At 32.0% G+C, this 9,802-nt stretch overlaps 1 long non-coding RNA gene across 3 annotated transcripts; it reads left to right on the top strand.

The window, feature by feature from the left end:
* Nucleotides 1–1,782: 1,782 nt before the first annotated feature.
* On the top strand, nucleotides 1,783–9,560 carry LOC134236279 (uncharacterized). 3 transcript variants are annotated; one of them, XR_009985579.1, is made up of 4 exons: nucleotides 1,783–1,889; nucleotides 5,956–6,076; nucleotides 7,986–8,056; nucleotides 8,510–9,560. It is a non-coding gene; the product is annotated as an uncharacterized LOC134236279 (long non-coding RNA). The 3 variants fall into 3 exon arrangements; XR_009985580.1 differs by lacking the exon at nucleotides 1,783–1,889 and adding an exon at nucleotides 2,569–2,637; XR_009985578.1 differs by lacking the exon at nucleotides 1,783–1,889 and having other exon boundaries at nucleotides 5,870–6,076.
* Nucleotides 9,561–9,802: the final 242 nt, after the last annotated feature.

Here is a 9,802-nt window from a genome sequence, read left to right as displayed (position 1 = left end):
AATTGTGCATGGTTTGATCAATTTTACAATTTTATTTTACAATGAAATGGAAATATAAGTAATCACTGTATAGTTTGTTGGGTTTGCCAGGGGCATCAACATAGTTTGAAACGCGGGATAATTTATGCATAACAGGCCTCGACAGTGATTCTCATATCTATCATATTATAAATCTTTACATCAATATAAAAAAGGGTACTGAAAGAAGTTGGAAGCCACCCTATGACCCCCACCACACAAACACATACCGCCCACCCCACGAAATGAGATTTAGGGGTTTAAAAGACCCCCCCCCCCCCTTATTTTGCATGTCGATTTTATTCAAGCTAATTGATTTTTTTTCTTTGGCTGTCCCTTCAAAAAATATACAACACTGAGACTAACAGACAGACAGACTTTCAGACGAATGATATTTAATGTTCCCTCGCTTTTGCAAAAGCGGATGACAATAAACCCAAAAGCTTGAAAATTCGTACATCTTATCACATTGGTAAGTCTGTGACAAACAATTTGTAAAGCGTAAATTGAGGTTTCAACTGAATATATGAAAGCTTTAATTTGATTGGTGCTTCTCAATGATAGAAGGCTACAAAAATTCGGAATGAAATTTGTCGGGGGTCCCATGGCAACTTACTGATTTAGGACTCCTGGCATTGAGAGGATATACACTAGACAAAATTCCTAACGCACCACTTAAAATTCTTCTTTGTGAATTGAACATTTGCCTAATTGATATAAGTATATATAATACACCATATTTTCCAATACAATCGGATTGGCAAATGTCTTGGTGTCAGAACAAAACCCCAAAATGACCTTCTTGCCCGAAAACCAATTTCCCGACATGCACTGCGTGCCCCTTTTTTGCCTGGATATACGCGTTGCTAAAAACCGATGATGGTCTCTGCGTTTACACCAGAAATAGTCTCCCAGTAAAAAATAAAATAATATGCAGCGATTGACTATTATAACGCCCGCTAGTCATCCAATGCATTGGTGCCCATACCCGGTCCACTCAACTTCCGCCCAATTTTGTGGTACGACATTGAAAATGTGGTGTGGTGTTTACTTAATGGATTGGTTATCTAGAGTGAATATTTTTATATTTACTTATCTATTTGCAACATTCTTTGACTAGAGGAATAAATATTGATTTTATTGTTCTAATTTTTTACAAATCTTTCCAAAGGAACCCCATGCAGACACCGTACTGTCTTTTATATCACGCTCTTCTGGGAACAAATGTCCACATGTGTTAAACATATGTTTGGTTTCACATGTGTTCAACACATGTTTTATACATGTAATACATGTTGTGTAAATAAACACATGTAAAATATGTGTTTCATTTATATGTAAAACATATATAATATACATATGTTATACACCTGTGAGATAATATATATGTAAAACACATGTTTTTCACCACACATGTATAACACGTATTATATATATGTAATATATGTGTGCGAAAATACAGATGAATTATACATGTTTAATTTATATAAAATATATGTGTATTTATAAACACATGTTATACACATGTTAAGTTTTATCTCATATGTGTGTGTACATTAATTCAAAAGAATTTGTAAATGTTAGTAAAATTTTACTCATGTAAAGTTTTACTTTGTTTATCCCCTCCCCCTTTCCCTTCTAAAAAAAACTTTCACAATTTTTTTTCTGTAATAATGCATTTATCAGACAAAATTGATAAAGAAAGAATTCATTTGCTTTTCATTTTAAATCTTTTGGGCTTGGCTAACTTCTTGAGTAAAATTAAAATAATTCCGTATTTGTCTCCGGGCCGGTTTTGTCTTTTATCGGATGAAAATGTACGTCATTTTTGACGTCACTGCTGCAGCAGACGTGCTGGGTGTATTGGAAAGGTAAGTGATCTCCAAACAATTTTTAAAAGACTTTTAATTCATATTGTTTAAATATCATTTCATTTTAGTTACAGTTGCGTATGAACTTTCTATATATACAGGTGTCTCATTATATCGCGGTACTAAATTCTTTTGCATAAAAAGTGTAATTTCTAATTTTTGTTTTAACTTACATCAAATGATAATTGTAATTCTAACTTTGGCCTAACTTTTTAGTGTTCAATTATTTTTCAAGCTTGCATCGTTTAATTTGTGGTCTATTTTTAAAACAGGAAGTCTTATTTACCTCCTAAATCGGAGAGTCTCATTGTATCGCGGTATGGAAATACATGGAAACTTGTAAATGATACAGACCTCAATTTTTATTTTTGAATTTACGATGTAACTTTACACGAAAAAGTGAACAATTGTATATACTAAAGACTTTTAAAAGATGAACTTTATTATGATTTTTACGAGATTATAATTCTAATGGTCTAAATATAATTTAAAGAAGACATGAAATCAGAAAAATTCGTTTTATTTTTATTCAAAAGGATGTTCCATATTTCTTAATCACCGAAAAAAAATAATCATTCAAACAACATTCCTAATGTCTATCAACAAAAAGAAAATAGGCTATGTATCCACATTTTTGCGATATACCGCGATACAATGAAACCCGCGATATAACGAGAATTGAGTATACATGTAATACGCTTATCATTGTGACTTGTCATGCATTTCGTAAACCTAACGATAGTGATCTGTAAGTAATTTTGATGAAAAATGTTTCTGACTGAATGTAAGCACGGGCACTGGAAGTTAATGTAAATATATAGTATGTGTATGTATAAAAAAGACCCTTCTTTTTTTTATACATACACATACTATATTATTTATATTAACTTCCAGTGCCCGTGAATGTAAGCGGTTACATGTTAGGCTAAAGAGTAAAGGCATTACAATTTTTTATAATTTGTATACAGGTAAGTAATTTTGGATAAATTTGTTTCTGAATGAACGTAAACATTACATGTTAGGCTATTTTTAAAAGGCATTATTGGTTTTCCTTTTGTGGTTACGTACTTACGGCGCCGCTGGAGGGCCAGATAAAAAAAAATATTTTTATTTGTTCGGACAAATTAGAAAATCGTTCGGACGAATTAGATATTCGTTCGGACGAATTAGTTATTTGTTCGGACGAATTAGATATTCGTTCGGACGAATTAGATATTTGTTCGGACAAATTAGAAATTCGTTCGGACGAATTAGTTATTTGTTCGGACGAATTAGATGTTCGTTCGGACAAATTAGAAATTCGTTCGGACGAATTAGAAATTTGTTCGGGCAGATAAGTTATTTGTTCGGACAAATTAGATATTAGTTCGGACGAATTAGTTATTTGTACGGACAAATTAGAAATTCGTTCGGACAAATTAGTTATATTTGTACGGACGAATTAAAAATTCGTTCGGACGAATTAGTTATTTGTTCGGACAAATTAGAGAAAATGTGAACAACTGTCAGGGCACCGCGATTAATGTGCGATTTGCACCAAGATGATTCATTTTATTTTGATTTTTTGCAAAATAACTTTAATAAACATTATTATCAATAAATATTTTGAAGATAAGTCGTTTTAATGTTGATCTCTTTCTTATAATTTTTATGCACATATTCACTATACCCTGCAATTATTAATCATGACATGTAAATAATTTTTGAAATACATTTCTCATACATATGTCGCCGATATATTGCTAAAATATTGCCGATTCGGCGTAAAACATTCAATCAATCAATCTGGTATTTATGCGGTGTATAAAATGAAAAAAGGGTCCTCATTGAGTTTTTAATTAAATATTCCTGTTCGTGAATTAAGAAAACGTCACAAAAATGAACCTGTTCGTATTAATCTCAGGTTGTTCCTATGACTTGCGAGCCGGTGAATTAAGATGTCAACCGGTCAATCTGGTATATTCCCTAGTCCATTGACTTACAGAGCATAATTATAGCCCCTTCCCCTTATTGGAGAGGTACATGTAGTCGAACACTATTTAATTTCGCTTTCAGCTTTTCTTAATTTTGTTTATACGCTTTTACAGTTGAATACCAGTTCGAATGTTTGGTAGGCCAATGACTCACTAGAAAGGGGAATTATGAAACCAACCCCTTTTATGGAAAAATAAATCATGAATGAATGAATGTCAAAATATTTTCAAGTAACAACCCCCCTCCTCTATTTAAAAACGATCGATTGTCTTAATCATTGAGAAGCTTAACTTGCATTAAATTATGATGTGGTTTTAATTTTTACTGAAATTTCTAGGAACGTACATGTATTCATATATTTTTTAACCCTTTTCCCGGAAAGGGGCGTGTGTTTCATTTGGTCAATATTATACCTGCATGTTTTAATTCATGCGCTTTTCTGATATTTAAATATAAAATAAAATTTATTTAGATACTTAATAATAGTTTTTAACGATCTTAGAAAGAATCCATTAGAGATGGACTAATGAGATTCCCTCTTTTTGTTCCTTTATCACAAAATACTTAAATGTGGGAACAGGGGTATAGTTGCAAAACTACAAATGTTCTAGCTAGTAAGCCCCACCTTAAAAAAATTAAGACCCATCGAATGAGAGGCTTCATATTTTGAGTCCGAAGTTGATTTGATATAATACAATACAGCCACGTAGCAGCGTTTTTGAAAGTGGGGGGGGGGGGGGGGCTGAGAAAAAAATACCTACCTGAAAAGTTGACAAGCAAAAAAAAAAAAAAAGGGACACAGGAAAAGTTGCCCAAAGTTGACAGTCCTATTTCGTTGGGGGGGGGGTACTTTTTCAATGCCAATTTTTTCCCGTACCAATTGCCTGCAGTATGAATAAAACCTTAAGGAGTGGATCTCATCTTTTCAAAGAAGCGGTAACTGACCACTGGCACCCCAGTGTTACCAATTTAACACCAGCAGCAAAAGTTGGTCTAATAGAACCAGATGATGTTTATTTATGACAAATATTATGAGTGTGTCAGGGATGGGAGTGAAAAGAAGTTTGATAAGAAGTAACTGACCCTTTGAATTTACTAGCGGGCTCTCAGATAATATACTTTCAGAATGGCAGACTTTAGGCCTGTAATATATACCGGTATAGAACCATTATTTCCGAATATTTATAATCAACATACCCGACTTTAATGGCACATGTCTAGTTGCAACGTGTGTATGTCATGGTCCAAAGAGCTATTTATATATTAAAAAGGGATGAATCCTACTGAATAGACAAATTGTATATCTCTCTTTACAAGATAGTTTGTGCAAACATCAATTTGTCCGAACAAATTTCTAATTCGTCCGAACGAATATCTAATTCGTCCGAACAAATAACTAATTCGTCCGAACGAATATCTAATTCGTCCGAACAAATAACTAATTCGTCCGAACGAATATCTAATTCGTCCGAATAAATAACTAATTCGTCCGAAGGAATTTCTAATTCGTCCGAACGAATATCTAATTCGTCCGAACAAATAACTAATTCGTCCGAACGAATTTCTAATTTGTCCGAACGAATATCTAATTCGTCCGAACAAATAACTAATTCGTCCGAACGAATTTCCAATTTGTCCGAACGAATATCTAATCCGTCCGAACAAATAACTAATTTGTCCGAACAAATTTCTAATTCGTCCGAACGAATATTTTATTCGTCCGAACAAATAACTAATTCGTCCGAACGAATTTCTAATTTGTCCAAACGAATATCTAATTCGTCCGAACAAATAACTAATTCGTCCGAACGAATTCCTAATTTGTCCGAACAAATAACTTATTTGTCCGAACAAATTTCTAATTCGTCCGAACGAATTTCTAATTTGTCCGAACGGATATCTAATTCGTCCGAACGAATTTCTAATTTGTCCGAACAAATAAAAATATTTTTTTTATCTGGCCCTCCAGCGGCGCCGTACGTACTGATATGAAAGTGAAAGTAGAAACCTTGAAACCATTGTGACTTGAGATGGCTGTCAAGTCGATTCTTTCATCAACTTAATAACAAGTGTTTGTTTTTATGGCCTATAGATGCATGCAGTAACTTGAGTTCAGTGTCACATTGCTGCGTCTAAAAAGCCCAAAGCTGATAAGACTGGCGATTGATCCTCAGGCTGATTTGACAGATGATTGCATCATCACAATATTAAAGGTAAAAATAAATACTTCCAAGAAAAATCAAAGTAAACATCTGTGATGACTCCTTCATGACAAAATATTTCATGTAATTCATTGTAATTATGTTCCCCAAACGAAGTTGGGGAACATATTGTTTTTACTCTGTTTCTTATTATTATTATTATTATTATTCCTGGGAAAATTTTGTCCACGAGTGATCTTGTAAACTACACATCCGACTAAGGTAAAATGTTTTTAGGGTCAGTAGACATGTTATGTAGATTTGCCGAACGAAGGTCATTTTGCGCGCACGTGCTTGCAAGAGCGCGCACGTGCAACACGAGAAATGACCAATATAATGGATATTGCTGTAACTTTTCTTTTTTTTGATAAATTTTTTTGAAACTCATAATATTAGGTTACATTAGTAGTTTAAACAAGATGGCATGGTCAAAATAACAAGATCTCACGCGCATGCACGTGCGCTTCGCTCTGATTGGCTGAAATTAAAGTCTCAATATCTTTCTTCTTTCTTGTCATAATCTTTTGAAATTTTGAACATAGTCCTACATTATGAAGATCTACTGGATGATATATAAAAATTTTCATGAAAGCATGCGCATGTGCGCGTGCTGCAATCTGATTGGCTGAAACTTTAAATGGCTATATCTTCTTTGTTTTTTGACGAAATGCTTTAAAATTTAAAACATAGTCATGCATTAGGATATCCTAAAATATGATATAGAAAAAAAATCATGAAATCACGCGCATGCACGTGTGCTGCAATCTGATTGGCTGAAACTTTATATGGCTATATCTCCTTTGTTTTTTTACGAAATGTTTGGAATTTTAAAATATAATCATTCATTTCGATACCCTTCAATATGATAAAGACAAAAATTAATGAAATCATGCGCATGCATGTGTGCTGCAATCTGATTGGCTGAAACTTCAAATGGCTATAACTCCTTTGTTTTTCAACCAAACAGGATGGGATTTAGAACATAGATAAATATAAAGAACTCCTAAAAGAAGGTGTAGTCATTATGCACGTGCGTGCACGTGAAATGAGTAAAATTAAAAATACACTCAAATGAGTGTATTTTTTAATACTTTTAGATTAAATGCTTTGATATTAAGTATATTAAAATTTTAGATAGTGTAGACAAGATAATATGGTCGTTACGCACATGAACACGCGTGCAATGTCTATTTATAATTATATTTTGTATTTTTCTGGGAAGACTTTGATTAAGTCTAAATTCCATAAAGTTTCTTATTTAATAGAGATTGCAGGGAATATGGAACCAAAAGGGAATTGGGGAGCGTTTGGGGAACATCTGTAACGGTCCCCGTTACAATTAGCACTAGTTTCTTTTTGTTCCTTTATAATTCTACATTTGTTGTTTGCACTACTTCATAAATAATAAGTCCAACTCAATGCTACAAATACATGTATACTTTTATTCTATATTATAATATAAAACAGTTCTAATCCAGTGCACTTTTGAAATATGGAAAGTATGAATAGAATTTGCTGGCTTTAAAAGCTATGAAACTGGTACATGTACTCTAAATGACTTCAGGCGGGAGGGGGGGGGGGGTATTGAATTTTTGAATTTCAGTTAAAAATTAATAATAACAGTGACATCCAACTATCAAGGTACAAGTACATGTACATATGTGTTGATTGTTGAAAGTACATCAGCTAGCTAATCCATTGGATATTTACATCTATTATGTATGTGGTATTCATTACCTGACATTTATTATTTTTTTCCAACACTAGAGAACATAGTTTCTGGTAAAATGTAAGATATTAATTAAGACTATTAAGAACCTACAAACATGTACTCTCTCTTTTTTGTAGTTGTAGTTTTGTAGTTTAATTGAGTTTTAGTTATGCTTAGAAGATATCTACTGCATGAATATTTGTTTTACAGGTTCAATATACAGTCAGCGTCTCATAAGAATAAATCCCAAGATCCAAGACTTGCTTAAAAGCTTAATTAAGGTAACTACACACTGTTAAATAAATTTTGTTATATTCTTCCCAACAACGTTTGGGATATCCTGGAATCACACTGTCTATTTTTGTGCCTGTCTACTTCTCTGTAGTATTTTTTGTCCAAAAATAAAATATTTGTGTCAGAATCTTCTTAATTTTTGGCAATATGAATTAGTAATACTGTTTGAACATTCCAAATTTAATTGTCAAAATCAAAAAAAAAAAATGCTTTTTATGACTTTATTATGAAGCATATCTTCCAACAGTGTAATCATCTTGCAAATTACATCATAGGATTCCACAAAACACCAAGTATAGCATATATAACATTAGTTTTATCTCTTATCATATCTCTGTTGGTGAATTGGGCATACATTTGTTTGCTGAACTTTAATATTACTTGTAGAATTGATTTTGTAATTTAAGAATTGTTTATTTTTACTTTTGAAATTTTTGTAGAGACCATTCTGTGCCACAAAGAAATTGTTCAGGAAAGGGAGAAATGGTGGATTTGCATTTTGGGGGGTACAGTTCAAAGAGAATTCAAAATGGTCAAGCTCATGGAAGATCAGAGGGAGGACAACTGAAGAAAACTGAAAGATACAGAAGGAAAAAGAACAAGAAAATATATGAAATAATTATGAAATTGGGAGGATGTACACAATCTTGTCTGCATTTGACCTGTAAAGATTTAATTCCCATTCTTATTTGTATGCTGTAATATCAAATAACTTGATTTTTCATAAATTTACAATAGAGAATACATGACAAATGTTATATGTGATATTTCAATTTTGCTTTGGTCACTTTCATGTCAAATCATATAAATTATAAAAAAGTACATGGACTAATTATGTTATTCATTTGTACATGTATGCATGTTTAACTATTTAATCATTTTGTGGAAATCTTATAATTGTACTCAACTTAGAATATGTAAAATATATGTATCGACAAATGCTACTGACTTGTTTGTATACTTTCCTGTTTAGAAAGTACACTGAAAAATAAGTTATTTCTCTTGATGAAAATAATTTATCAAAAAAGCTGTGTAAGCATTTTAAGATATTAATTTTCAAATATTTAACCCATGAAGATAGATCATTGGAATGTAATGGATTTTCATCTAAAGCAGAAATATCTGATTTTTAAATGTGTACAAGAATGTGTTTTTCCTTGTGATAAATATTGAAAGAGAACACATGTAACTATTTCATATGACTTACATATGCTCATATGCTGCCCTTTTCATATGATTCACATATGTGGACAGACATGAAAAAAGTATAAAAATGATAATAAGTACAACAGTAATATTATACACGTATAATTCACATATAAAGTATGACATGTATAAAACACATGTTTAACACATGTTTCATATGTATAAATATACAATGTGTTTATTTTTACACATGTTAAACACATGTGAAACATATGTTTAACATGTGTAAAAATAAACACCCTATACATGTGTGCTCCTTTTATGTGTTTTACATGTGTAAAAAATATATGTTAAACACATGTTTAACATATGTTCAACACATGTAGACATTTTTCCTGTGTACGGTATATTTATTTTTCTGATTTCTAATTAGTACAAACATAAAGAACAAAAATGCAAAGAAAAAAATTGAAATTATCTCTCCAAATTATCACGTTTTTCACGTTTTCAATGAAATGGTCACGCTTCAGTTAACATTGTAGTTATTTATCAATTAAGACATTGAAATGCTTTATTTGTTGATTATT

Source organism: Saccostrea cucullata, unplaced genomic scaffold (assembly GCF_032062105.1).
Source record: "Saccostrea cucullata isolate Sc308-1 unplaced genomic scaffold, CSIRO_AGI_Scuc_v1 ctg87, whole genome shotgun sequence".
Lineage (NCBI taxonomy): Eukaryota > Metazoa > Mollusca > Bivalvia > Ostreida > Ostreidae > Saccostrea > Saccostrea cuccullata.
This window is presented reverse-complemented; position numbering and strand designations above follow the sequence as displayed.